The 27,431-nt window shown below is 42.6% G+C and overlaps 1 long non-coding RNA gene across 2 annotated transcripts; it reads right to left on the bottom strand.

Annotated features, from left to right (window-relative positions):
- Window positions 1-391: 391 nt before the first annotated feature.
- LOC135099832 (uncharacterized) lies at window positions 392-26,727 on the bottom strand. 2 transcript variants are annotated; one of them, XR_010268398.1, is made up of 4 exons: window positions 8,131-8,220; window positions 4,074-4,170; window positions 2,724-2,909; window positions 392-2,612 (listed from the first exon to the last, which is right to left on the bottom strand). It is a non-coding gene; the product is annotated as an uncharacterized LOC135099832 (long non-coding RNA). The 2 variants fall into 2 exon arrangements; XR_010268399.1 differs by lacking the exon at window positions 8,131-8,220 and adding an exon at window positions 26,123-26,727 and having other exon boundaries at window positions 392-2,909.
- Window positions 26,728-27,431: the final 704 nt, after the last annotated feature.

Genomic DNA, 27,431 nt, shown 5'->3' with positions numbered 1-27,431 from the left:
TCCTTGTATTTTACAGCTGGAAATTGATTGACCCGTGTTAGAAAGGCTTATTCTGTCTTTTATATCTTTCTGGCCACAGAGCACGACTTGGCAGGAAGGAAAGAAGGAAAGTGTTGGATTTGATTAAATAGCTCTGTCAAAGAGGATTCCGTGAGACTGTCAATATTTTAGGGCCACCGTGGAGGCGATGGAGTGAACAATGACTAGTGACGCTGAAACAAGGTAGGGCAGACTGATCCAGATAAGAAGTTTTACTGGGGTGGCTTGGAATATATAGGCAGCTGACATAGGTGAGCGGAGAAGCTTGAAAGATGTCTTTTGTCCTGTAGTATAGTCATTGAAACAAAGACGAGCTGAAAGCTGAAAGCTGCCAGTCATAAAAATTCACAGGGGTTCAGTATGTATTTATTCTAAGCAATATCTAATCTAGTACATTAATAGGTTTAGCTTTGTAGCACGTTGTCTTCCTTTATTTATTTATTTTTATTTTGCATCACTCTCTCTCTCACGTTGCTGTCACATCGCATCTGCTGACCACTGTAACCTGTGGGCTGCCAGCACAACTAAACACTCCTGGCGTCGCCAACTGTCCAGATACAAGAACTATGAAGTAGCGTCATGGATATACTCGTATATAAAAGGCAAGTGTCATGCGTAAATAGTTGTCCACGATACGTAATACTTCAGCTTGGTGTACTGATTTCATTCATACAAGCTATTGCGTACTTCTAAGGAAGGAAAAAGGTTTGAGCCTCTTTTGCACACGGCAAGTATACAGGCACGTCAAGTGTGCAAGTTGTTTGCACACTTGAGATGGGAGGACCTGCACGCAGGAAAGTCCCCGCACATTGCGCATGTGCGAGCAGACTCACCACGTGATTGGGCCACCATCTTCTCGTCAGCCAATCTAACTAATCTAACCTATCCTTAACCTTAGGCCCCTTTCACACAAGGCGTGAAATTCACGCCGCGTGAAAAATCACGCGGCGGGAAGTTCACGCCCAACCTAAGCGGACATACAAAATGCATACTTCTGTTCAGACGTGGCAGTTTTTTCACGCGGCGTGAATTTCACGCCTGATGCCGCGCGTGTGTCTGCTAAAAACGAAGCGTGAAATTTCACGCCAAAGTTTAGCTTCCAATGGTGTTCATTGCTTTCTTTCACACTCGGCGTGTTTTGTCACGCCGCCACCTGGCAGTACAGTTCAGGCAGCGGGTAATGTGGACGTGTGCATCTCCCGTACTGAATGAAAATCTACAATAGGTAAAAGGATAATTAAAGTCATTTTTTATTGTTACTGAATGTGTACTTATGTAATAACAAATACATAAACATAGAAAAATCTAAGTTTTTAAAAATAACATCCTTTTTTCAGATCAAATGATGACTGCAATTAATAGCGAATCCTTTTTTTGCTGTCTTTTATACAACAAATATAAAAGGAGGGCTTTTTTTTCTTTACTCTGGGCAGCCATTTGTTCACCTGTTTTTACACACACTTGTGAGTTGTGACCACTCTCGGAGCACAGCAATGCAATAATGAAACAGAATTCCAGGAGTCAGGCGTGAAAAAAACCACCACGTTTGAACGATTGAGCGTGAATTTCACGCCTTAATCTTAACCTAACTATCCTGTAACCTAACTACCTTGTAATAAATTACTGGATATGGTTTCTTGTTTATAAGACATTATATCGGCTAGGTTGGGTAAGTACTCAGGTTTGGTTAGTTAGGTTAGATTTGATTAGGTTAGGTTAGATTAAGTTAGCAGATTAGAATGTGGCGGCCATTCACAAGGCGAGACTACTCGCACCAATCATGAGGCGAGACTGCCTGCACATGCGCAAAATGTGCGGGGACTTTCCTGTTTGCAGGCTCTTCTCTTGAGATGCCTCTCTACTTGCCCCATGTAAAAAAGGCTTTAGAAGTGAAGAGGAGAAAATGGGAAGTAAAGAATTTATTTCAATTGGAGAATATAAGGAGGTGGCCAGTCCACCGTGGTATATTTCTTTAATTTTCTAATCTGGTGTTTGAATGTTTGTATGCGTTAAGCTAACTACAGTCCTTTAAGTGTAAATCAGAATGGGGATACCGTGGATGTGTATGAAGTTAGTTAGTTACATGGCAAGTTTTTATTGTATCTTGTAATATTTTCAGTGATATGTAGGTTTAATTTTTCTTTACTTGTAACGTTTCCCGTTGTTCACATTCATGTTTGTAATCGTATACAAATTGTTTCTGTGCAGGTGAATTCATGTCTTTGTCTCGGTGTATATGTGTAAGGGTGTCTGTTCTGTGCCCAACGAAGAGCTTCCTTCTATGTCCTCTGTAACTGTAATAATTTGTTTGTCTGATAAAGAAGCTGCTATTGATAAAAGGCAGAGTGATTTGCGCCTAATGTAGGTCGTGGCATGGTTTTCTTGAATGCGAAATTGAACTCTGATTTACTCTTCCACGATCGGCTTTATCTTTATGTTCAAACCTTTAGACCTTAACAGACCACCTTGCCTCTCTAAGGTCACCTCCTCATGGCCCTGTGCCAACTCCATCTCTGTCCCCAGCAGCAGCTTGGCCAGTGCCACTTTGGCCTCCATCAGAGCAAACCGCATGGCTATAAACACCAAAAGGAAGATTTTACTTACTGGTGTCCAAGAAAATTTTCGATTGAAGCCAAGTATACATTGACTCCTAAGCAAGTCAATCACTTCTGAAGGGTCCTCACCTAAGCAATTCTTTGGTCCCATTCCAAAGGGCATGTGTGCGAAGGAACTGATGTTGCCTTTGTTCTTGGGAAGGAAGCGGTCCGGGATGAAGGCCTCTGGGTCTGGCCAGTGGCGGGGGTTGTGATGAAGGCCCCAGATGGGTAACTGCACTATGTCTCCAGGCCTGATGGTCAGTACCAGGTAACCTATGAAAACACACAACACATTTCATGTTGCAATCAGTGTAGGGACATGGTTAATTGGTATATTAAAGGGAGCGTGGTGCTTTCCTTTTATTGATCACTTTATTTTTCATGAGTGAAGGAAGTTGACAAAGAGAGAGAGAAAAAAAAGATCACAAAAAGAAAATGTTATATTTAGATAGCTTGCCCTATTGAGGAGTCTTGATACTCTTGAAATAGTTCAAGTCGTAGGAAAGGAGAGAAAATAAACAGATAAATCAGAGTTTACCAGTGTAAGAGATGAAAGAGTAAAGAGTAACCTTATGTACTGTATAGTACGTGAGTAATGTACATAGTAAGAATCTGCTGTGAGGCTGCTGGATGGGGGAGGGAGGGCATGCAGTTACTAATTATATAAACAGTAAATAGTTAACATGCGAGAGGAAGACTAACTTCGTGAAAGCTGTTTTAACATGAGATGAGATGTGAAGTTTTCATTGGAGATTTCTAGGGAAAGACAGCTCTTGAAATAGAGGAGTTAATTGTCTGGGAGTTTATGGCGAATAGGTGGATGGAAAAAAAAAAAAAAAAGTAGACATTAAACAAGGTTTGCCTTGCCCCAAAAATGTAAATAATGGAAAAATTGGAACCTAGGCCCTCACTATATGAACTGTTTCATCCTTGCTGACTTTGCCATCTAGTTGATGGTAGAGTCATCAGTACAAAAGTGAATGGTGCAAGAAGCTTATTATTGAGAGGATCATTTATGTGTAGCAGGAGAGTGAGCAATATGGGAGAGGCCTGTGGGAAACTAGCTTTATTAGATCTAGGAGAACAGTGACTGTCTACCTCTAAAGCAACAGAATAGCCGGATAGGAGACTTGAGATAAAGGTGCAGAAAGAATGACAGAGACTGTATAAGGGTAACAGTGGCATGCCATACTTTCACAAAAGCTTCTGACATGTCAAAGGCAACAGCAAAGGTTTCAGTGAAGCTCCTAAGATACAATGACCAAGATTCAATTGAAAAATTTAGGGATCGGGAGTGGGTTGTCCTTTACAAATTTCATACTGACAGAAAATTCCATCCAGAACTGAACAACTCTGTGACTGTTATTCCAGGTTAGACGCTCAGCATTGAAGAAGCAAGAAAAGAAAAAGAAGATTGTTTTTGCTTTACACTCTTACATGGGAAGAAATCAAATTCAACTTGACTGGTGACATACTTGTAGACCTTTGTACAATAACGCTCTGTGGACAATGCTGGTGGGTTGAGCCAGTGTTTCTGAAAGGAATGCAAATAGAATATAAATGGATACGATGAAATTCACTGAATTAAAGAAATGGCCAAGTAAATCTTACTGCTCAATATATATATATATATATATATATATATATATATATATATATATATATATATATATATATATATATATATATATATATATATATATATATATATATATATATATATATATATATATTGTTATGACCCAGATTCAGCCCAACTCAAAGCTGCCACTAACTCTGGTCAATTTCCCTAAGTTACCTCTTATGTAGCTCAATGCAGAGTACAGATACATATTTCCTGCAGTGATTAAATAAATAAGGTTGCCACTCTGTTTGTACCCGCTCACGGAGAAAGGAATCAACAAAAGCCCAAAAGATGCCAAACACACCCAACTTGCTGAGAAAGAATCGTTACAGCTATGACAAAGGACACTCAAGTATGAGGTTCATAATATTATGTGAGTTACCTCCTATTAGAGACAACCTCTCATGCTTACAGAAATATTATATCCTTCTGTTGGCAAGCGGTCTATTTACAGTCTTCCAAAGGAGGGGTAAGTATCACCTATATAAGGTAAAACTCGTGGAGAGAGGAAACAACCACTAACCAACAAAGTATCTTTATATCCTCTATGTCTTACAAAGCTCCCAGCAGAGTTTTGAGAACCATTCATATTTAATAGCACAAAACTATGATGACACAAATACACCACAACATATGGAACCCAAGGTCAAAAAACCACACTTGGCTCCCACTACACAATAACATCAACACAGGGATGGCAAAGTAAGACTTCTGGGCCCATATACATAAACATTTTGAACAGGCTAAAAATACTTTAAGTGACCAGTTTTACTTTTACTGCTAAAAGTTCCATAAAAGTAACATATAATAACTTAAAACGTAAACGATTTTAGCAGCTAGTAGTGGCGAAGTGGCAGAATGACAGCCCAACACCTCAATTTTCGGGAAAGTAGAGGCATTCTACAAGAGTATACTCAGCTGATCAAGAGAGTTTTGCCTGCCCTTGGTGACATTCTGTATGTGATAGAACTTGTGAGGAATGCACTAGGGAGTCGCACTATAGAGAGTAAGATTGGATAAAGGTCATAACTTTAGTACAACGCAGCCATCAGCCAAAACTTTTGAGGCTCACACACTACACGACATTTTCAGATATATTCTCTCTCTCTCTCTCTCTCTATCTCTCTCTCTCTCTGATGGATATTATGATGAGACAAACATGGTATGTAAGCTGTAGGATTCCCCACTGTCACACATATAAGAATTACTGCATCCAGAAATTAGAAGGCAGAGTATGTAAATAAGGTATGAAATAATGCAGTTGTTGCTCGTGACACCGAAATCCATTTTAAATTGTGTTTTGGCATGTGTGCATGTGTGTGTATGTATTTGTCAAACTAACTTAACCCATTGTCGTACCAAATCTCTCTGGGTCCAAATTTCTCCCAGGTGACACCACTGCGCATGCGCACCATATCGAGGCGACAGCATCAAAAACATCACCTGGGTATTTTATACATTTTTACGTATTATGAACTACTTTTGAGGTTTTATTGACAAATTACTTATTGTTTCATTGTATGTCGATATTTTGGATAGGAATAGAGCAAGTAAACAGGAGTAGTGAATGGTAACAGAGCACTAAAATCTTTTCCCTTTGCCTATGTCAAGTCTTACCACTATGTTTTATATTTATGTATCTTACATATTACCAAAATCGGAATAGAATTTTATTGACAAATTACTAATGCTCCATTGTCTGTGGAATATTTTAAACATATAACAGGTGATAGGACTTGACATACGCAAAGGGAGAGGATTTTGGTGCTGTTATCACTCATTACTCTCGTTTACTTGCTGAATTCCTACCCTAACATATCCACATACAATGAAACAATAGTAATTTGTCAATAAAACCTTAAGAAGTAGTTGATAATACGTAAAAATATATAAAATACCTGGGTGATGTTTTGATGCTGCTGCCTCGATATGATGTGCATGCGCAGTGGTGTCACCTAGGAGAAATTTAGACCTGGGAGAGATTTGTCATGGCACCATCACCACACAGTCCAAGTAATTGGAATTTAACTTATCTTTCTGCATTCAGCTTAATAACCACACCCAGACACCCCATAGTCCCTTGCTGTGATCCTTCTGAATTCAACCCAACTTAACTAACCAAGTCATCTCACAGCTGCATGTAGGGAGTTAGTGAAATAAAGCTAATTGCCTTCAGTCTAACTCAACCATCCCCCCCCAGCTGCTTGCAGGGATGTGTATGAACAGACGGATGTTGCCTTTGTTCTCAGGCGGGAAGCGGTCTGGGATGAAAGCCTCAGGGTCGGGTCAGTAGTTGAGGGTTGTGATGGAGGTACCAAATGGGCACCTGCACTAAGTCTCCAGGTTTGAGGGTCAAGCCAGTGCCAAGTAATCTGTGAAGGCACACAGCATGCTTATGTTTTTCACAATTTTTACATTTTACTTTGTTCACTAATGCAGATTTCGGTGAAGCATCTATCAAATTGTACTCTAGTATAATCACTGACACCGACTCTGGTGCAGTAAGTTACATACTTGAGGACTATAGATCGACAAACAAGGAATCTGTATTCTCAGCCAATCCGGGTGTTTTGGTGCCTAAATGTATGAGTTTGGTGCAGGTACGCTACAGCTGTGTGTCAGGAGGATAAAACTGAAGAGTTTCTAGAAAAAATAAAAAAATAAATAAACAAATAAATAAAATTGAAATGAAATTAGTATTGTCACAAAACCGGTAGGATATTACTTGTCTGGACTTGACGCTTCCCCAAAAAGCGTCATTTCTTGTCAGGATTATTGGTTGTTATCACAGTATCTGGGTTACCAAGTCACATGAGTCTGGTGATCAGGGGCCTCATGGGTTTAGTCAGTTCTTGCAAAATGGATAGGCAGGCAAAGGCGGGTGTTTGCAGGGAAAACACAGCAGCTTATTAAACACTTCCTCTTGGCCCGGGGCTACAAAGCAGACTCTGGGCTTGCTGGGTGCCCTTGGCCACGCTCAGTCACTCGTCTTAAACGTTGCTAATGGGTAATTTATAGACATATAATAATTCACACACACACACACACACACAAACACACACACACACACACACACACACACACATACACACTTATACACTTCCCTAGCTAATACAGGTAAAACTCTATACTAACTGTTACGACCACAATTCCCAGCCCCTTCACCAAACTGCTGCACCTGGATTAACTTCACTGAGTCACCTCCTACGTGGACTCAGTGCAGGGCTCAAATACGGGTGTACAGGGTCCCTTGTGACTCCAGGTCACACTAATTTGAGGTGGCCAGTCTGTTTTGCCTACCCATAGACAAGGGAAATACTCAAACAACACTTAACACCCAAAGCTTCAGAAGAATCGATAACCATGTCTAGGAAAAACGGTTAACACACAATAACACACACATAATCGAGGTATAATACCCCATTCCACCCACCGTGACAGTCCTCCCACTGCCCAACAGAGTGTTATACCCTCAAGTTGAGTAGTATCGTTTACTGCCTCCTGGGCAGCAGGGAGGGAGTAAAGTCTACTATGTGGCTAACTACTTAAGTTGTCTGCGGATGAACAGCTTCAGTCTGCTGTAGCATTTAAGACAAAACGGGTTACTAACAAGACACAAGAAACTACTACGAGACGAAAGAGTGCCCACGAACACACAGGAGGGTCAGTCACCACTCACTGCGCAAACTCCACACATACACTCCTACAGCCCAGGAGTCGCTTCCCTGGGTGTAGTGTGTAATTCTCTACTGCACTTACTGGCAGACTACTATAGAGACTCCTACTTGATATAAATGGGCCTGGGTGTATGGCCGATAATGACTCACTTATTCCCTTTAAGGCAACTGACCCGGCTACCTAGTATCCCACCTTAGTTTCCAGTAAGTGCTAGAGCACGTCTTAGTATGTCTGCTCCTTCCAACGACTGGGTATCGACTGGTGTGGGAAAGGGCTCCAACCGTCTTCCAGCGCTGCTGCTAACCTTGGGGGAGGGGGATTGCGACACACACACACACACACTTCCTGTGCGGTCTCTACTTGAATAAAACACTTTATTTAAAAAAAATTCTTCTGATCAAACAAAGGGGGCTAGATGAATACTGATTGTTGCTTTGTCAAGGGCAACTCTTCTACTGTACAATAAGTGAGACTCAAACTGACTAAACAAAGAGAAATAAGGTAAAATAATCGGGGAAGGAGAGTGTCTGTGCGCAGAAATTCTTATGGTAAATTAATGGCAGCGAGTGGCCACTCCACATCGTAAAGCTGGTGTCTGGACCCATCTCTCTCTCTCTCTCTCTCTCTCTCTCTCTCTCTCTCTCTTTCTTCTCGTTTATTATCTTTTCTCTTTCACTATTCTTACTTTCTTCATTACATTATCTTGCTGTACATTACAGAACTTATACACTCATGTACAGTCAGAATAACACTATCACGCCTTATTCACAAAATAGACATGAAAATCTGATACACAGATGCCGTTGGCATTCTCCTAGGTGCCTTGCTGCTGCTTCTACAAACTCACTCTACAGCCCAAACACAAGCATTCTATATAAAGCAATATCGTTCTTCTGGCCATCTACATAACACTGCCATCGTCTTAATGTGTGCTGACCTTGCCCCCACCAACTTTAACAAACAAAATGCAGAGTTACACAGAATATAAAAGAAACAAAAAGCAATTAAAACAAATAAATAAAAAGAAAATGACAGAGGGTAGGTTAAATGTCTATCATGTAATCCTTGAGCCAGCGAGCCTACTTTGGCTGACGTTTTCGTCGGGTTGACACGTCTCCACTATTCTCTTTCCTCATCACTCTTGCCCATATTGCTGCCATTTGCACTATGGTAGTCCTGGGCAACCAGATCTTCGTCTGCAGTGTCACTATCACTATCACTGTCACTGTCACCATCACCTCCAGTGTCACTGTCACTGTTACTGTCACCATCACCTCCAATGGCACTGTCATTATCACTGCAATCAGTGGCGCTGTCATTCCTCTCGCCCGACATGTAATTCTCATTACCATCCACATGGATCACCTTACCTGCCCCTTTCCTCCTGGGCATATCATGGCGGTATGTGACAGCTGACATTACCTCATCAATCTTGAACGGGCCTTCCCAGTTCGACTGGAGCTTCCGCGAATGACCAAGTTTACATTGTGGGTTGTAGAGCCATACCAGATCACTAGGGCTGTCCTCTACATTCCTGGTCCTTCCCTGGTACTGCTTCCACATGGCCTGGCCTGCTGTCTTGAGGTGCAGGCTCGCCTGGTGACATGTCTCCTCCAGTTGCTGCTATTGTGCCCTGACATAGTCGGTGTGGATATCCAGCAGGTTTGCCCCAGGCGGCCGGCCTGTGGTAAGGTCGACTGGGAGGTGGATCTCTCTGCCAAGCATCAGTCTTGGTGGCGAGAATCCAGTGGCCTTGTGTTCAGCAGAGTAATAGGCCATCAGCATCCCAGTCGTGCTGGTTCGCGCTGCAGTACTTGGCCAGCTGACAGACGATGTTGACATTGAACCTTTCCACCATGGTGTCGCCCTGAGGCTGCAGAGGAGTAGTGCGAGTCTTGTGAATCCTGAGGAGCCAATAGTACTCACGGAAGACTAGGGACTCAAATTCACGTCCCTGGTCAGAGTGCAGCTACCCTGGGACACCAAACCGTGTGAAGACTTGATCCACGAAAAACTTGGCCACTGTCTCTGCCTCGTGATTGGGTAGTGTGCACACCCCTGTCCACTTAGTAAAATAATACATGGCCACACAGAGGTACTTTTTGCCTCTCTCTGTGAATGGAAGAAGGCCAGCAATGTCCACAGCCACCTAAAAGGTGCTCCACCCTGGTACAGCTGCAAGGAGGCACAAGTCTTGTATACGGGTCCCTTTGCGGCACATACTTGACACATCTTGCACCACTCCTGGACGTCTCACCACAATCCCATCCAGTAGACTCGTTGCCGCAGTTTCTTCAGGGTGCACTTCACTCCTACGTGGCCACTGGTCTTTCCCTCATGTATCTCAGCAGCTCCTCTCGCTGAGATACAGAACGAAAACTCCAGTGCGCCTCACCTGTCTTAGCATGTACCCAGCATTACTGTAGTAACCCTTCCTGTAGACTCAGCGCTCCCCACTGGTTCACTAGATACTTAGTAGCAGGACTATCAGAGGACACAGCTTCCTTAGATGGCCTTTCACTGCTGCTTTCCAGCCACCTGAGTACTTGTGAAGAATCTGGGTCCTCACACTGATCCTGTTTCCATTTGTTGTCCGCCTCTGCTGTGTTGTGAGCCACTGTAAGTTTTCTGGACTTCACCTCTGGTTCATGGAGAGAGCAATGGACACACTCTGGTACACAGGATCGACGGCTGAGGCTGTCAGCGTTGTTGTGGATGCAGCCAGGGTGGTGCTCCATTACGTAGTTGTGCTGTTCGGGGTTCCTAATCCACCTGGCCAGCTGTCCTTCATGCCCCCTCAGTGTCTTCAACCATCGGAGGGCGGCATGGTCTGTATGGATGGCAAAGTGTGAGCCATACAGGTAATGATGGAAGTGAGCCAGGCTCTTCATTACAGCAGCTAATTCCTTGTGCGTAACACAACAATTTTTCTCAGGCTTGCTGAACGTTGTGCTGTAATATGCCACTACGTACTCCTTGCCATCTCTGAGCTGGGACAGGACGGCTCCCACGCCCTCCTGGCTCGCTTATGTGTCAAGGATATATAGAAGTTCAGGGTCGGGATATGAAAGCACCGGCACCTGCACCAAGGCTTGCTTCAACGCCGTGAAAACTTGGTGGCAATCTTCATTCCACACGTAGTGCTCTCCTTTCCTGGTCAAGTTGTGAAGAAGGGCGGCGACGGTGGCAAATCCTGGCACAAAACATCTGTAATGCTATGTGCAAAGGCCCAGGAAACTCTGCAGCTCTTAGACTTTGAGGTACTGGCCAGCCCTCCACTGCTGTTACCGTGAGCGGTTTGACCGACCACATGTCCAAGGAACGGTCCTGAACAGCGTGCAGTTTTCGGGCTGACCTTCAATCCAGCAGACCTCATATGACGAATTACCTCGGTCAGCAGTGCCAGCTCCTCCTCGAAGGTGTTTCCAAACACTAACACATTATCAAGATATACTAATGCTGCTTTCCACTGCATGCCTTCCAGTACACGCTTCATTAGCAGCTCAAAACAGCCAGGGACATTGCACAACCTAAAAAGCATAACACTGAAGTGCCACAATCCTTAGCCAAAGGAGAATGCCGTCTTCTCTTTATCTTTTGGCACCATCTCGACCTGATGATATCTGACTTCAAGTCCAAGGTTGAGAACCACTGAACTCCACTGAGAGTGTCATCAATTCTGGGTAGTGGGTGAGCATCGGTGATGGTGACGGCATTCAAGGCCCAATAATCTACACAAAATCTCTTAATCCCATTTTCCTTCGTCACCAGCACCACGAGCGAGCACCATGAACTATTCGAGCACTCTATCACTCCTGCCGCTTCAATTTCTTGGACTGCCCGTTGCATTTCTTCCCGTTTCACTGAAGGAACTCGATGAGGTGCCTGCTTAATTGGAGAACTGCCACGAGTATAAGTGTGATGCTGAACCAGCGAAGTGTGCCCCAAGTCCATATATCTGCTGCTAAACACATCAGCATACTGGGTGAGCAACTTCCTCACTTTATCCGCTTGGTCATCCATTATCTGTGTAGTGCTCCTCTCCACTAAATCCTCCAAATATTCAGGCAAGCCCTCTTCCTGTTGGTCAGATTCCTCCTTTGCCACATTTTGTCAATCCGGTTTATGTTGTGTCAAGGTAGCGGTGGCAGCGGTGGTAGGTGTGGTAGTGTTAGTGTCCGTGGTGACAACACCAGTACGCGCCAACTTATTACAGAACCCCCCCCCCACACTGTTTCCGTAATCTTACCAGGTAGCTTCCCTTGGTCACTGGTTCGCCTCGCATGGATTGCCTGGATGTAGTTGCATATTGGTTTACAACATTTGGATTCCTCTACCACTCCCATCGGACCGTGTCTTCCAGGATGCAGGGCAGAGAGAAGCAAATCAAGACTCTCATTGATGAAAGTAAAAACAAGTACTACAGTAATAAACTTAATGAAAATAAAGGTAATGTTGCAAAGACATGGAAAACAATAAGAGAAATAATCCCCAATTCTAAACACAATGCCAGTAATTGCAACTTTGATAATGAAATTACTAAAGCTAACGATTTAATAAACACTTTGCAGATGTTGGAAGAAATACTTATGAAAAAACTCAAGAGACGCTCCATGGTGAAAATGTGATGCTTTTTAATGATATGACTAATACCCTTGATGGTGACAATAATTTTAGACCGCAACCTGTTGACACTGACACTATAATTCTTAATATAAAGGGACTTAAAGACACAAGCTCAGTAGGCTCTGATGGTATTCCTTTGACTTTCGTAAAAGACTCATTGTCTGTTATCGCATTCTATCTAACTTGCATTGTTAACACTTCCATTGTCACAGGTATTTTTTCTAATACTTGGAAACATGCTGTGGTAGTTCCACTCTTTAAAAGTGGTGATACTAATGATTTTAATAATTACAGACCTATTTCTCTTTTACCCATTCTTTCTAAAATTCTTGAAAAAGTAGTTGCTAGCCAGCCCTCGCATTATTTGGAAACTAATAAACTCTAGTCTAATACGCAGCACGGGTTCCGTCCTAGATTGTCTACAGAAACTGCTCTTACTGTCGTTACAGATAAAATTTATGATAATATGGACTCAAAGAAAATTTCTGTATTGACTTTATGTGACCTATCAAAAGCCTTTGACAGTATCAGCCACGATAATTTATTAATATTGACAATTTTTGGTTTGCAAATTATATTCAAGATAGATCACAATCCGTTCGCTTAAATAATACAATATCTAAGAAAGAAAACGTACGTTACGGGGTTCCACAAGGCTCAATTCTCGGCCCAATTTTATTTTCTATATACGTCAATGATCTTAATGAGAAAGTCGAGACATCTTTGATACAATACGCGGATGACACCCAATTCCTCGAAGCTGATACTGTCGAAAATTTTGATGAGCTACTCATCTCCAACACTGAAAATGCATTGCGAAATATAGAACTTTATTTCCTAACAAATGGTCTATTATTAAATAACAAAAAAAACGCAATGCATTTTCATTGGAAATAGGCAACTGTTAGCCCATGTTCCGCCTGACATTTCTATAAATTGTAATGGAGTACATATATACCCGACTACGCATGTAAAAAATTTGGGTGTCTATTTTGACAAATACGTTATTTGATGTGCACATTGCAGAATTAAATACTAAAATAATGGGAACATTAATGTTTATAAATAGAGTTAGTGAGAACTTTGACAAACCCACTTGTAAAGTTATTGTACAGTCTTTAGTGCTTAGCCTCATTAATTATTGTATTTCTATCTTTTTTTTTTTTTTTATGTAGGAAGGATACTGGCCAAGGGCAACAAAAATCTAATAAAAAAAAATGCCCACTGAAATGCCAGTCCCATAAAAGGGTCAAAGCAGTGGTCAAAAATTGATGAATAAGTGTCTTGAAACCTCCCTCTTGAAGGAATTCAAGTCATAGGAAGGTGGAAATACAGAAGAAGGCAGGGAGTTCTAGAGTTTACCAGAGAAAGGGATGAATGATTGAGAATACTGGTTAACTCTTGCGTTAGAGAGGTGGACAGAATAGGGGTGAGAGAAAGAAGAAAGTCTTGTGCAGCGAGGCCGCAGAAGGAGGGGAGGCATGCAGTTAGCAAGATCAGAAGAGCAGTTGGCATGAAAATAGCGGTAGAAGACAGCTAGATATACAACATTGCGGCGGTGAGAGAGGGGCTGAAGACAGTCAGTTAGAGGAGAGGAGTTGATGAGACAAAAAGCTTTTGATTCCACCCTGTCTAGAAGAGCAGTATGAGTGGAACCCCCCCAGACATGTGAAGCATACTCCATACATGGACGGATAAGACCCTTGTACAGAGTTAGCAGCTGGGGGGGTGAGAAAAACTGGCGGAGACGTCTCAGAACACCTAACTTCATAGAAGCTGTTTTAGCTAGAGATGAGATGTGAAGTTTCCAGTTCAGATTATAAGTAAAGGACAGACCGAGGATGTTCAGTGTAGAAGAGGGGGACAGTTGAGTGTCATTGAAGAAGAGGGGATAGTTGTCTGGAAGATTGTGTCGAGTTGATAGATGGAGGAATTGAGTTTTTGAGGCATTGAACAATACCAAGTTTGCTCTGCCCCAATCAGAAATTTTAGAAAGATCAGAAGTCAGGCGTTCTGTGGCTTCCCTGCGTGATATGTTTACCTCCTGAAGGGTTGGACGTCTATGAAAAGACGTGGAAAAGTGCAGGGTGGTATCATCAGCATAGGAGTGGATAGGACAAGAAGTTTGGTTTAGAAGATCATTAATGAATAATAAGAAGAGAGTGGGTGACAGGACAGAACCCTGAGGAACACCACTGTTAATAGATTTAGGAGAAGAACAGTGACCGTCTACCACAGCAGCAATAGAACGGTCAGAAAGGAAACTTGAGATGAAGTTACAGAGAGAAGGATAGAAACCGTAGGAGGGTAGTTTTGAAATCAAAGCTTTGTGCCAGACTCTATCAAAGGCTTTTGATATGTCCAAGGCAACAGCAAAAGTTTCACCAAAGTCTCTAAAAGAGGATGACCAAGACTCAGTAAGGAAAGCCAGAAGATCACCAGTAGAGCGGCCTTTACGGAACCCATACTGGCGATCAGATAGAAGGTTGTGAAGTGATAGATGTTTAAGAATCTTCCTGTTGAGGATAGATTCAAAAACTTTAGATAAGCAGGAAATTAAAGCAATAGGACGGTAGTTTGAGGGATTAGAACGGTCACCCTTTTTAGGAACAGGTTGAATGTAGGCAAACTTCCAGCAAGAAGGAAAGGTAGATGTTGACAGACAGAGCTGAAAGAGTGCAAGCACGGAGGCACAGTTTCGGAGAACAATAGGAGGGACCCCATCAGGTCCATAAGCCTTCCGAGTGTTTAGACCAGCGAGGGCATGGAAAACATCATTACGAAGAATTTTAGTACGTGGCATGAAGTAGTCAGAGGGCGGAGGAGAGGGAGGAACAAGCCCAGAATCGTCCAAGGTAGAGTTTTTAGCAAAGGTTTGAGCAAAGAGTTCAGCTTTAGAAATAGATGTGACAGCAGTGGTGCCATCTGGTTGAAGTAGAGGAGGGAAAGAAGAAGAAGCAAAGTTATTGGAGATATTTTTGGCTAGATGCCAGAAATCACGAGGGGATTTAGATCTTGAAAGGTTTTGACATTTTCTGTTAATGAAGGAGTTTTTGGCTAGTTGGAGAACAGACTTAGCATGGTTCCGGGCAGAAATATAAAGTGCATGAGATTCTGGTGATGGAAGGCTTAAGTACCTTTTGTGGGCCACCTCTCTATCATGTATAGCACGAGAACAAGCTGTGTTAAACCAAGGTTTAGAAGGTTTAGGACGAGAAAAAGAGTGAGGAATGTACGCCTCCATGCCAGACACTATCACCTCTGTTATGCGCTCAGCACACAAAGACGGGTCTCTGACACGGAAGCAGTAGTCATTCCAAGGAAAATCAGCAAAATACCTCCTCAGGTCCCCCCAACTAGCAGAGGCAAAACGCCAGAGGCACCTTCGCTTAGGGGGATCCTGAGGAGGGATTGGAGTGATAGGACAAGATAAAGATATGAGATTGTGATCGGAGGAGCCCAACAGAGAAGAAAGGGTGACAGCATAAGCAGAAGGATTAGAGGTCAGGAAAAGGTCAAGAATGTTGGGCGTATCTCGAAGATGGTCAGGAATACGAGTAGGGTGTTGCACCAATTGCTCTAGGTCATGGAGGATAGCAAAGTTGTAGGTTAGTTCACCAGGATGGTCAGTGAAGGGAGAGGAAAGCCAAAGCTGGTGGTGAACATTGAAGTCTCCAAGAATGGAGATCTCTGCAAAAGGGAAGAGGGTCAGAATGTGCTACACTTTGGAAGTTAAGTAGTCAAAGAATTTCTTATAGTCAGAGGAGTTAGGAGAGAGGTATACAGCACAGATAAATTTAGTATGAGAATGACTCTGTAGTCGTAGCCAGATGGTGGAAAACTCGGAAGATTCAAGAGCGTGGGCACGAGAGCAGGTTAAGTCATTGCGCACATAAACGCAGCATCCAGCTTTGGATCGAAAATGAGGATAGAGAAAGTAGGAGGGAACAGAAAAGGGGCTACTGTCAGTTGCCTCAGACACCTGAGTTTAAGTGAGGAAAAGAAGATGAGGTTTAGAAGAGGAGAGGTGGTGTTCTACAGATTGAAAATTAGATCTTAGACCGTGAATGTTGCAGAAGTTAATGAAGAAAAAGTTGAGGGTGGTGTCAAGACACTTAGGGTCGTCGACGGAAAGGCAGTCCGACCTGGGGACATTTATGGTCCCCTCCCCAGATGGGGACTCCGAGGCTGGTGCAGGAGTCGCCATGATTTTAAAATTTTTGAGTGAAGGGTGTGTGTGTTATTAGGTGCTTGTAGTTTTGTGTGGAGGAAGAGAGTTGTCTTTAGAGGGCAGGCTGTGACTACCCCCTTGTGTTGTGAGACACAAAGGGAAACGTTCAGTGAGGTCACAGCTGGGTTTAATGATAAGTTCACAGCACCCCCTGAACAGTGCTTTAGACCTCACTGGGAGTAATTATCGTTTCGGCAGGTGTCTACTGCCTCCTCTGGGGCTCTACTAACAAAACTCTCATTCATACTGTACAAAAACTACAGAACTTTGCTGCTAAAGTTGTAACTGGAGGTGCAAGAAAATATGACCATGTGACTCCTATCATAAAAGAACTAGAGTGGCTGACTATGAAAGACAAATATTATTTAGAGAAGTGTACTACAGTGTATAAATCAACGAATGGACTATACCCAGACTGGTAACTGAACCTTCCCACAGTCAGAGATAATACAACCACCACAACAAGACAAGGAAATAACCTGTATATAAAAAGAACTAAAACAGACACTGGTGCCAGGGCCACTACGGTGTGTGGGCCCAAGTTATGGAATGAGCTCCCTCACTATATTACCACCTCCGGAAGCCTACACAGTTTCAAATATAGTCTTAGAAATCTACTGTTAAATGTGTTGAATTAGGTCTCCACATTTGTATTTATTTTTTACACTATCTAGCTAGATTTCATATTTTAACATTTCTCCAATATTTTAATTTTGTTTCTAGTCTTATTTTAGTTTTAGCTTTATTTTAGGTATTATTTTATAGTATTTTATAGTATTTCTCGTAGATTTTATCTCATCATTTTAGCATTTATGGCCTTACGCTAAGTTGATGATGTAGCTACATTTGCTTTCTTATCTTACTTGTACTTGTGTATGATCAAATGAATAACCATGTTTCATGGAATAAACAATTTATTATTATTATTATTATTATTATTATTATCCTCACCAACATCTTTCCACTGTGGAGGTTCACACACGCCTCCACACGGCTTAAGTATTCCAGTCCCAACAGACACGAGTCTTCCATTGCAGCCACATATACTGGCAGATGCTCATTCGCCGTGCCCATCATCAGATTCACCCACACTGGCTACCCTCATAGGCACAAAGTCCCCAGTGACTCCACAAAGCTGTTGCCCTGATCTGTCAATACCACGTATTGGTAATAAGTCTTCATGGTCATAAGCTTTCTCAGCTCCCCACCACCATGTCCACTAGGCGTCCATTGATACTTCCTGCCACTGATAAGGCCACGGACGCCGCCGCCTGTCGACACCTTACATGTTTTGGGGCGTCAATTGGCTCTTGGCTGGATGGCTGCCCGTTCTCCCAGCTGGGCCACGTTTCCCGTCACCACTTCCTTGGGCTGCCGACACTCCTTTATAGTGTGCCCGTTTTCTCCACAGGCCCAGCAGCACGGCTTGAATGTGGGACGGTGGAGAACCTCAATACAGCGAGAACGGCGTCTACATTGGTACTTCTTATATCCTATCTGCCCACAGTTGAAACATATGCGCACTTAAAGCACTTAAAGGCACCGGGGATTTCTTGCTTTTTCTCTTGGGGCGAGGAGCGGCCTGTTTGTACACGCTTGTAGCGAAGGTGAGGTGCTACTTGGCCGACCGGAAGTTGCTCAAACGAGAAGTTTACGCTCCCAACTACGACTCTTGGTCATAGCAGTGTTTAGTCCTTGAAGGGTAACATTTCCAGTGTTATAACTGTGTAGCTCTGGCAAAGGAAACTTAGCCTGGGTATTCTCTGTTTATTTTTTTATTTTTTTTTATTTATTTTTTATTATTTTATTTTATTTATTTTTATTTATTTTTATTTTTTTATTTATTTATTTTTTTTTAGGGGGGATAGAATAGGTTGGGTGAAAGAAGGATGAAAAGTGGAAGTGGGAAGTTGGGGGAAAGATGAAATATAGTACGAGTTAAAAAGTAGACTGGCTAACCGTCTTGCTGTTCTTTTTACTTTATTAACTTGTTGATTACTTTGCAGGCATACTCTTAAGTGTTAGTTTTGTGTGGGCTAAGGTAAGTATGGTAGCATGTAAGTATTAATTTGTTTTTTTCTGAAGATACTTTGCTTGTAAATTACTATGTATTTACTTGTACATGTATTTGTATTGTTTTTTTCTTTTTTCAGGTTATAAACATGGAGTTTACTTGGTGGTCGACTTAAGGTAAGTGTTTCAATGCTTGCTGGAGGTAGATGTGAAGGTGAAGGTAAGTGGAAGTTTCTGAGGTAAGTATAGTGTTAGACGTTCAGTAGGTCTGCTTGTGTGTAGATGGGCTCTGGTGGTTCTTTGTTGAGTGTTAGGTGAGGTCTTCTGAACCATTGGTGGTTTTTTGGGTTTTCATTGTCAGAAGTCATGAGTTCGATGTAGTGTACATCATTCAGTTCATTAATCATTTTTTCTTTTGTTTTATTACCTCTGTTGTAAAGGGTAATGTTGATTGGTTTTAGTCTGGAGGCGATGTGGATCTCCTCTATAGTTTTGGTGTAAGGATAACTTTCTGAAAAAGCAAACCGTAGAGCTTTGTTTTGAACATGTTGTAATGATTGCATGGCTGTTTTTGTGGAAGCATTGAGTGGATATGAGGGGTAAGTTAGTTTGGGAATGATGCATGCTTTGATTATATGTGTCTTAATTCTTGTTTTTAGTTTGTAGAATCTTCTGAGTTGGGCTAGTGCTATTGAAGCTGTATTTTTTCTTTGGGTTATGTGGCTGCGTATTCCTCTGTTACTAATTTTTATTCCTAGTATAGTACCCTCCTTGGAGTATGGGATAACTGATTCATTAATAGTGATTGGGGGTGGGTCTCGCATGGCTATTGGTATTATGGTGAATTTGTTAGTATTTGTTTTTATTTTCCACTTCTTTTCGTAGTTATTTATTTTTGTGATTTCGTTTTCTACTTTCTTTGCTAGCATGTTTTTCGATTTGCCAGGGTAAGTAATTATTTGTGTTATATCGTCAGCGTAGGTTAGGTTTAAGCATCCTGGTGCAGCTGCTGGTAAATCGTGAGTGTAAAGTGCATACAGAGTGGGGGAGATAGAACTGCCTTGTGGGACTCCACTATTAATTGGGAAGGGGGGACCAGTTATATTGGTAAGTGCTATTTGTGCTGTTCTATTGTCTAGAAAATTGCATAATATTTTAGATAAAATTAGTGGGAGTCTTATGTTGTTAAGTTTGTATTTAAGGCCATAATGCCAGACTTTATCAAAAGCCTTGGAGACGTCTCTCATGACAAGACAACACCTCATATTGTTTCCTGCTGCATGTGCTATTTTCTCAGATGTAAGGGCAAGGGCTGTGTCAGTTCCTCTGTTAGATCTAAAGGCATGTTGAGTTGGTGGTAGTATTTCGTTAAACTCTAAGTGTGTTCTTAATCTTTTGTTAATGATTTTCTCCAATATTTTTCCAGGTACTTCTAACAAGGATATAGGTCTGTAGTTTGTAGGGTCAGAAGAGGGTTTGTTTGTCTTTGGTATTAGTTTGATAAGTGCCCCCTTAAATGGCTGGGGGAAGTAGCCAGCAGAGAAAGTGTGGTTAAAGATGAAAGTGAGAGTTTTTAGGGCTGACTCGGGTAAATTGAGGAGGACGGTTTTATTAATGTGACTTTTACCTGGGGTGGTGTTTTTAAAGGACTTTATAGCACTTATAACTTCTTCTACAGTGATTTCTGAGGTAATGTAATGTTCGTTACTTAGTCTGTTGAGGTCTGAGTTATTGTAGGGAGTGATTGTGTTGAGATTGTCAGTGATATATCTGTTTATTTCAGTTTCGTGGTCTTGGTCGAATTGAGCATTTTCCTCAGGGTTTATGGTGAGTATGTTTTCCCAGTAATTCCTGAATATTCTTTCTTTGTGTTTCTCATTGTATATTTTGGTGTTGTTGTGTACTAAAAAGGATGAGTGTGTGTTTTCCTTTCCCTTCAGTCTTTTAAATTTGTTCCAGAAGTCTTTGCTGTCTTTATAAATGTTCTCCAGTTCCTGTATTGCGTCTTCCCAGTTTTGTGTGTATTGCATTTTGCATTCTTCTTTAAGTGTGGTTTTCAGTCTATTATATAAACGGTATTTCTCGAGGCTCCAGCCCGTCTCTCTTGCTTCGTTTATGTACTGTTTTAGAAGCCATTGAATCTGTTTTATTGTTGGATTCGTTATGGGTTTAAAGATGGTTTTGTTGTTCTTCATGGGTATGTCTGTTGATATTGCATATGTCACTACCTTGTACCATGTATTAATGTGTCTATCGATTTCTTCTTTGGTAAGGTGATTTCTATTTATTTCAGTTATATTGTTATCAATTTTTATTTTAAATGCATCCCAGTCAGCTTTTGAGTAATGTGGCCTTGGAGCTATTGGTGTAGTGATGGGGGACGTAGTAATTTGAAATATCACTGGTAGGTGATCTGATGCTGTAGTAGGTCCTTGTGTGATAGTGTAGTTGTGGTGTGTGTGTTGGTTGGTGAGAATGATGTCTGGTGTTGTCTGTGAATTATGGCTGATGTATGTTGGAAAGTTTGGGCCAAGATGTATTAGTTTGTTTGTGTTAATAAACATTTCTATGCCTCTCCCTACTGTGTTTGTAGTGTTGTTGTTGAGGCTTGGGTGTTTAGCATTTAGATCACCGAGTATGTATGTTGGTTCAGAGTTAGATGCGAGTTTATGGAAGTCAGTGATTGGAAGAAAGGGTCTGCGTGGAGGCAGATATGTGGTGGCTATGTGAACAGGGCCAGTTGAAGTGTCCACTGTTACTTGGAGAATGTCTGTGTCAAAATCATTGGTTATTTTGTGTTTGATATTGGTTTTGATTAGCACTGCACTACCGTCATGTAGTTCGTTGTTTGTGTTGGTTGTGTATGTCGTGTAAGTGTGCAAGTGTAGTGTTTTGTTGTCTGTTAGACCATGGCTGTTTATAAGTATTATGTCTGGATTTATTTCTCTGTAGGTGTTTGAGAGCATGTGTTTGTTTGGTTCCCAGTGTGCTACGTTGTGTTGTAATATCGTGAGTGTATTCATAATGCTCGTGTTATTGGTATGTGTCGAGGTGTACGTGTTTGGGTGTCTCTGTCTTCCTTCTGCCTGTGTAAGTTGTGTTATTTTAGTGTTGTTTTGTGTTGACGGTTTTGCTTTCTGTACTATCTTTAGGTAGAGGAGTGTCTGTTCCTGTTCAAGCTGGTTTTAGTGGTTTTGTTTGGAGGCGGGGTGAGGTCTTGTATTAGTCCGTTACGCAGTTTCTTAAATTGTGTTTCATCGGTGGTACACCAGCAGTTGGTTAGATCTATATCGTTATTGGTAATGTATAGTAGAATTTCCTCATCTGTATAAGAGGGATTGCGATATCTGAATTTGTATAAGCCTGTGTCAATACCTTTTTTGAGATTGTTTAGATTAAATGATCTACTTTTTGGCCATCCTTCTTTTTTCTTTGTAATGAGCTGCAGGCCGATTGCTTCCCCAGATATCCTCTTTAGTGGTGGCATGTCTTCTTGTGTTGTGTTGCTTGCTTGTTCAGTGTCTTGTGTGGTGTTGTTGTTATCTTGTGTTGTTGTGTTGCTGTTGTGTGTATGCTCGTGTGTTGTGGGTGTTTTGTCTTCTTTAGAGAGGTTAAGGATTTTTAGTGAAGGGGGATTGTCTGGAAGAATTACTGGGGGGAGATTGTTCAATTTCAGTGCTCTATTCAATTCGCTGTTGTAGGTACCAGGGTTTGCAGCATTAATCAGGTGAGCGTGCATCATGCACGCTATCATTTTAGTGGCAGTCTCTTTTTCGAGTGTGGGGAATGTGATTGCGTTGTTTATCTGTGCTGAGTTGTTGTTAGTTGCAGCTACATTGCTGTATGTTTTGGAGTTGTTGTTCTTTTTTTGTTGTCTTTTTTCTTCTATTGCTTTTTTCCTCAAAGGACACTTGTTTGCTAATGTCCTGTGCTCTCCCTCGCAATTGATGCATTTCTTTTGTGTGTTCGTGCTGCATTCTCTCCAGGTGTGGTCAGGAGAACTGCATTCTGAGCATATTTTAAATGTTTTAGATTTTGGGCAATTAGGTGTGGTGTGATCTTCTATGGCATAACATTTTAAGCAAGTCAGTAGTGGAATGTAGTCTTCTATCTTTATTGTATAAGGTGAAATACTCATGTGGAAACAAAGTATACCCTTTTCAGTGGCCTTTTTTGCGGCAGCAGCTTCTTTAAAGGTGATTTTCATTATCTTTGTTCTGGGTATTTTGAATATATTGTCTATGCCCTCATTCATCCATGCATTGTTGGCCAGAAGTTCATCCTCCATCTCTTTCTCGGTATGGTTGTATATGAAGTCATCAGTGTTGAATATTATAGCTGTTCTTTTTGCTTTCCATTCTGGAGGTAGGACGGGCTGGAAGTCATTTTTCTTGAGGTCTTGTACTATTTTGTCTTGGAAGATCTTGTCTATTTCATCGTCATTTCTGGTAAGCACGACGAAGCCATCTTGTATGTTGATTATTCTAGTGGCGTAGATGATGTTTTCAGACAGGATTCTTAGCAGCAGGATTCTTCTGTCTTGGCTGGTATAACTTGTCTTTATTTTTACTCTTGCCATCGTGCATTGTTTGAGGGTAATCAAAACACAGAAATAATCCTACAAGGGGCCAGAGGCCGACACAAAACCACAGCTGAAATGGATAGAAATAAAGAAGAAGCCTGCCTAAGCAGGGCAGTATAGCCACCCAGCTGCTAAAAGCTGTCGCAATGGCTCTGCCCCACGACCTAACCCTATCCGAGTTTTCCTCTGAGGGAGGGAAAGGAAATGGTGAGTGGTAGGTAAAGCGGGAGGCTAACCCAGCGACCTTTAAGGCCAGATCCGACAGATCCACCCTAGCCCCCGAGGGTCACTCTCGGGGACGTCTTGGGTCCGCTCACTGCGGTCTGGCAATGTAGGAGGCTGGGAGCAAGGATGGGGAGGAGGAGGATTGTGAGGTAAACAGCCGGGCGAGCTCTCACCGGAAAGGGAGAGCTCCGGTACACAGCTGAACCTGTAACAGGTACTTCTGAAGTGAGTGTGATGTGTGAGTGTCCAGCTCGAGTGTGGTGGTGTAACACAACGGAGGTCCGTGGCCTTGCCAGTCAACACGGTCACGAAGGTACCAGTGCTTCCTAGCTCGGCGAGGTGGGGCAGGTCCGTGTGGTTCGCCTGGCAGAGCAGTTCCAGCAGCGAGCGAATCGGCGAGCTGTTACCAGGCTGGGACGTCTGAAGCCGAATGAGTGTGAGTCCTACGGACAGCAATGTCTGGGCCAGGGAGCGCAGGCAGGGACGTCCTTCCACCACGGCGGCTGGCCAGTGCTGAGTGTGCACTGGCTGAGTGGCCAGTGCTGAGTGTGGTGTGCCGAGTGTCGTGTGCTGCTAGTACGACGTCCGAACGGTCTAACAGGAAGCTCACGAATGTGTCGTGTGCCGTGTCTCTCTGTTTATTTTATTTTTATTTTTTTTATAAATAGAAAAGAGGGGTGAAGAATAAGAGTTAGTATAGAAGAAGTATAAAAGTTAGAAAATATTGAAAGACAGTAGAAGAGAAAAGTTGGTGGGCTAACCACCTTGCTATTTTTGTTTGATGTTTTGTATGAGAAGCGTCCCTTCCCTATCAACAAGATTGTTCTTTTCTTTCTTTCTGTGTCTTATTTCCTGTTTATTTAGCAAAAACATGAACAATATATATAACAATTACTAAACATAACAAACGACACATACAAAATTATGGAAAAAGAGTGTATGTGTGTGTGTATGTTTGTGTGAAGAAAGGAGTAGTAAGATGTATTGAGAAGATGTGTAATACATGTGTAAAAGAGCGTGCACAGAATGTGACAAGTAAGAGAAATGTATAAAGTGATGAAAAAGAGATGAAAGACAAGAGCGTGTGCAGTAGAGAGAGTGAAAACGCAAGGGTGAAAAATTAACAGAAAACGGAGTGCTAGGAGCGGTGACTTGTGTCTCGCTACACGCTTCGCTCGTACATGGCGGGGCCGGCCTGTCATCTCACTGGCAGCGCGCGAGTAGAGGGAGTTTGCAGCGGTGGTGGCGATCAGGAACGCCTCAAATTCGTCAAAGCTTCATGCACATTTCTTGGTGCCGCCTGCTTGACATTGACCTGCAATTGGCGGTCGCAATGGGCATCCACAAAGCAGTCCTTTGCCAACATGTCGATGGTGTCCTCCGCTGCCCTCGGATAAGCCTCTCTCACCAATGTTTCTACTTCCTGCGTCAGTAAGGTAGAGGCTTGTCCTTCCTCCGCCTCCTGGTCTTCAACGCGAAACGACGCTGTTTCAGGACTTCCACCGCCACTCCCTTCAGCTGATAGGCCTTCTCAGCATCTGACTAGCCCTGTCTGGATGCTGCTGCCTCAAACTGTACTTGGTAGGCAGGCATTCCAAGACACCTTCCCATCATACTCGTCGAGTTTCTTCTCGGTCCAGATTGTTCTTGACACTGGGAGGAGTCTTGGGTGTAGATCACAGCTGCCCACAACGCTTGGTGGTGGAGACCCAAGTGGGGACACAGGAAGAGACAACACACTTCCCCGCCAACCATCTGGCCGCCCAGTGCTGGGATAGAAGCGGCTGTTGGCGCAAAGAACTGATGGGCGTCACATGATGCCAGAGGGGCGAGTTTCGAAGCTAGACGCCAAGGCTACTATTGTGCTCTTCAACGTTGCCACTTTGATTAATCAATCCTGCACATCTCTCGTCACGGCCTCTTGTCAGTGTTGCCACACGTATTGTGCCTCTTGTATCTTCTCCTTCATCTCCTTGAATTCTTCCTTAATTTCCTCCTTCACACGAGTACATGCCACGTTCGTGTACGCATTCACCCGTGTCTCTATAGCCTCCCCTAATGGCTATCTCTAAGTTTTCCGTCTGCTGCATTGTTATGTTCACCACGTGTTGCCATATCCTTTCTTCCTGTTGCGCCATATTTTCCATTCTCGCCATCATCTTGGTCATCCAGCATTCGAGGACGTTCATATTCACGCCAGCAGATGTGGACGGTAGGTTTAATGTTGCCTGGTTCTCCTCTGTTTTGAGCGGCAACACCGCCTCGTTCCGCTGTGATTCTCCTCCGTTCCCACCATTTCTAACTCCATCTTTTCTACACTAGGAAGGACCTGGACACCTCTTTAACACTTGGTTACAGTCACAAATCTGTTTATATCCCACTCCTAACACTACTTGTTACGAAACCGGCAAGATCTTACCTGTCCGGATTCACTCGGCCACTGACGCTACTCAAGAAGCATCACTTCATGTCAGGATTATAGGCTATTATCACAGTATCTGACTTACCAATTCACATGAGTCCGGTGTCCAGGGGCCTCACGGGCTTACTCAGCTCTTGCACAATGGATAAGTAAGCAAAAGCCCGGAAAATCACAGCGTTTTATTTAACACTTCCTTCTTGCCCGGCGCTACAAAGCAGGCACGGGCGCACGGCACGTCTTGCCTCGTGGCTGCGGCCACGCTCAGTCACTCGTCTCAAACGTTGCCAATGTGTTATTTATAGACACATAATTCACACAAACACACACACACACACACATAATTATATACTTCCCTACCTAATACAGGTAAAACTACATGCTAACTCATACACTTATGTGCACTCAGAATAACACTATCACGCCTCATTCACAAAATGAACAAGACAATTTGATGCATTGATACCGTTGGCATTCCCCTAGGTGTCTCGCTGCCGCTTCTACAAACTCTACAGCCCAAATAAAAACATTCTATATACAGCAATATCGTGCTTACGGCCATCTACGTAACAGTATGATTGAATGTTGGACATTGGGAGTGGAATAGCTTGGCATCATGAACTGCATGGCGTTTTTTTTTTTTTTTTTTTATCATTTGTGGTACTATATGTTAGGGATGCTGGACTGCTTGGATCTGATTATAAGAGATATTGGGGTCAAAAAAGATTACGGAATGTTGGTTTATAAGGTTATTTTTATTCACATGGACAAAAAAATGTTTCCACACTGCATCAAGTTACAAAGGCAAGGTACTAATCTCTAGTTTCTTCATCTTTTCTCAGTAATTTCAGGCTCATTATGCCATATGGTAATTATCAATTCACAGAAACCAACAATTTCTACGATTTGTTGTCGTTTTTGCTTACCTATATAATAGTTTATCAGGGCCAGGATGTTGCCTCCTAACGAAGGCCTTTGGATTTCGAATTTGGGAACCGTTACCCTGAGTTGATGCCCTTCCTATCATCAACCCCCCTCAGGATTCGAACCTGTGCCCCTGAGGAGTGAGGACTGAAGATCTCTCGGTGCCCAAAGCGCGCGCCGTTCCACTGCACGCATAGATGGTCTACAGCACATTTCCTCTCCCAGGTAATATTAGTACCTAGGTGGGTATTTTTTATTCTATATTAATTTCTTTATTTTGCATTGTAGCTCTCTCTCTCTCTCTCTCTCTCTCTCTCTTTCTCTCTAATTTCATTCATACAAGCTGCTGCGCAATTCTAAGGGAGGAGAGTGGTTTGGGCCTCTTTTGCACGGGGCAAGTAGAGAAGGAAGTCAAGTATGCAAGTTCTCTGCACACTTGAGACGCCTCTCTACTTGCTCAATGTAAAAGACGC

Source organism: Scylla paramamosain, chromosome 4 (genome assembly GCF_035594125.1).
Source record: "Scylla paramamosain isolate STU-SP2022 chromosome 4, ASM3559412v1, whole genome shotgun sequence".
Taxonomy (NCBI): domain Eukaryota; kingdom Metazoa; phylum Arthropoda; class Malacostraca; order Decapoda; family Portunidae; genus Scylla; species Scylla paramamosain.
This window is presented reverse-complemented; position numbering and strand designations above follow the sequence as displayed.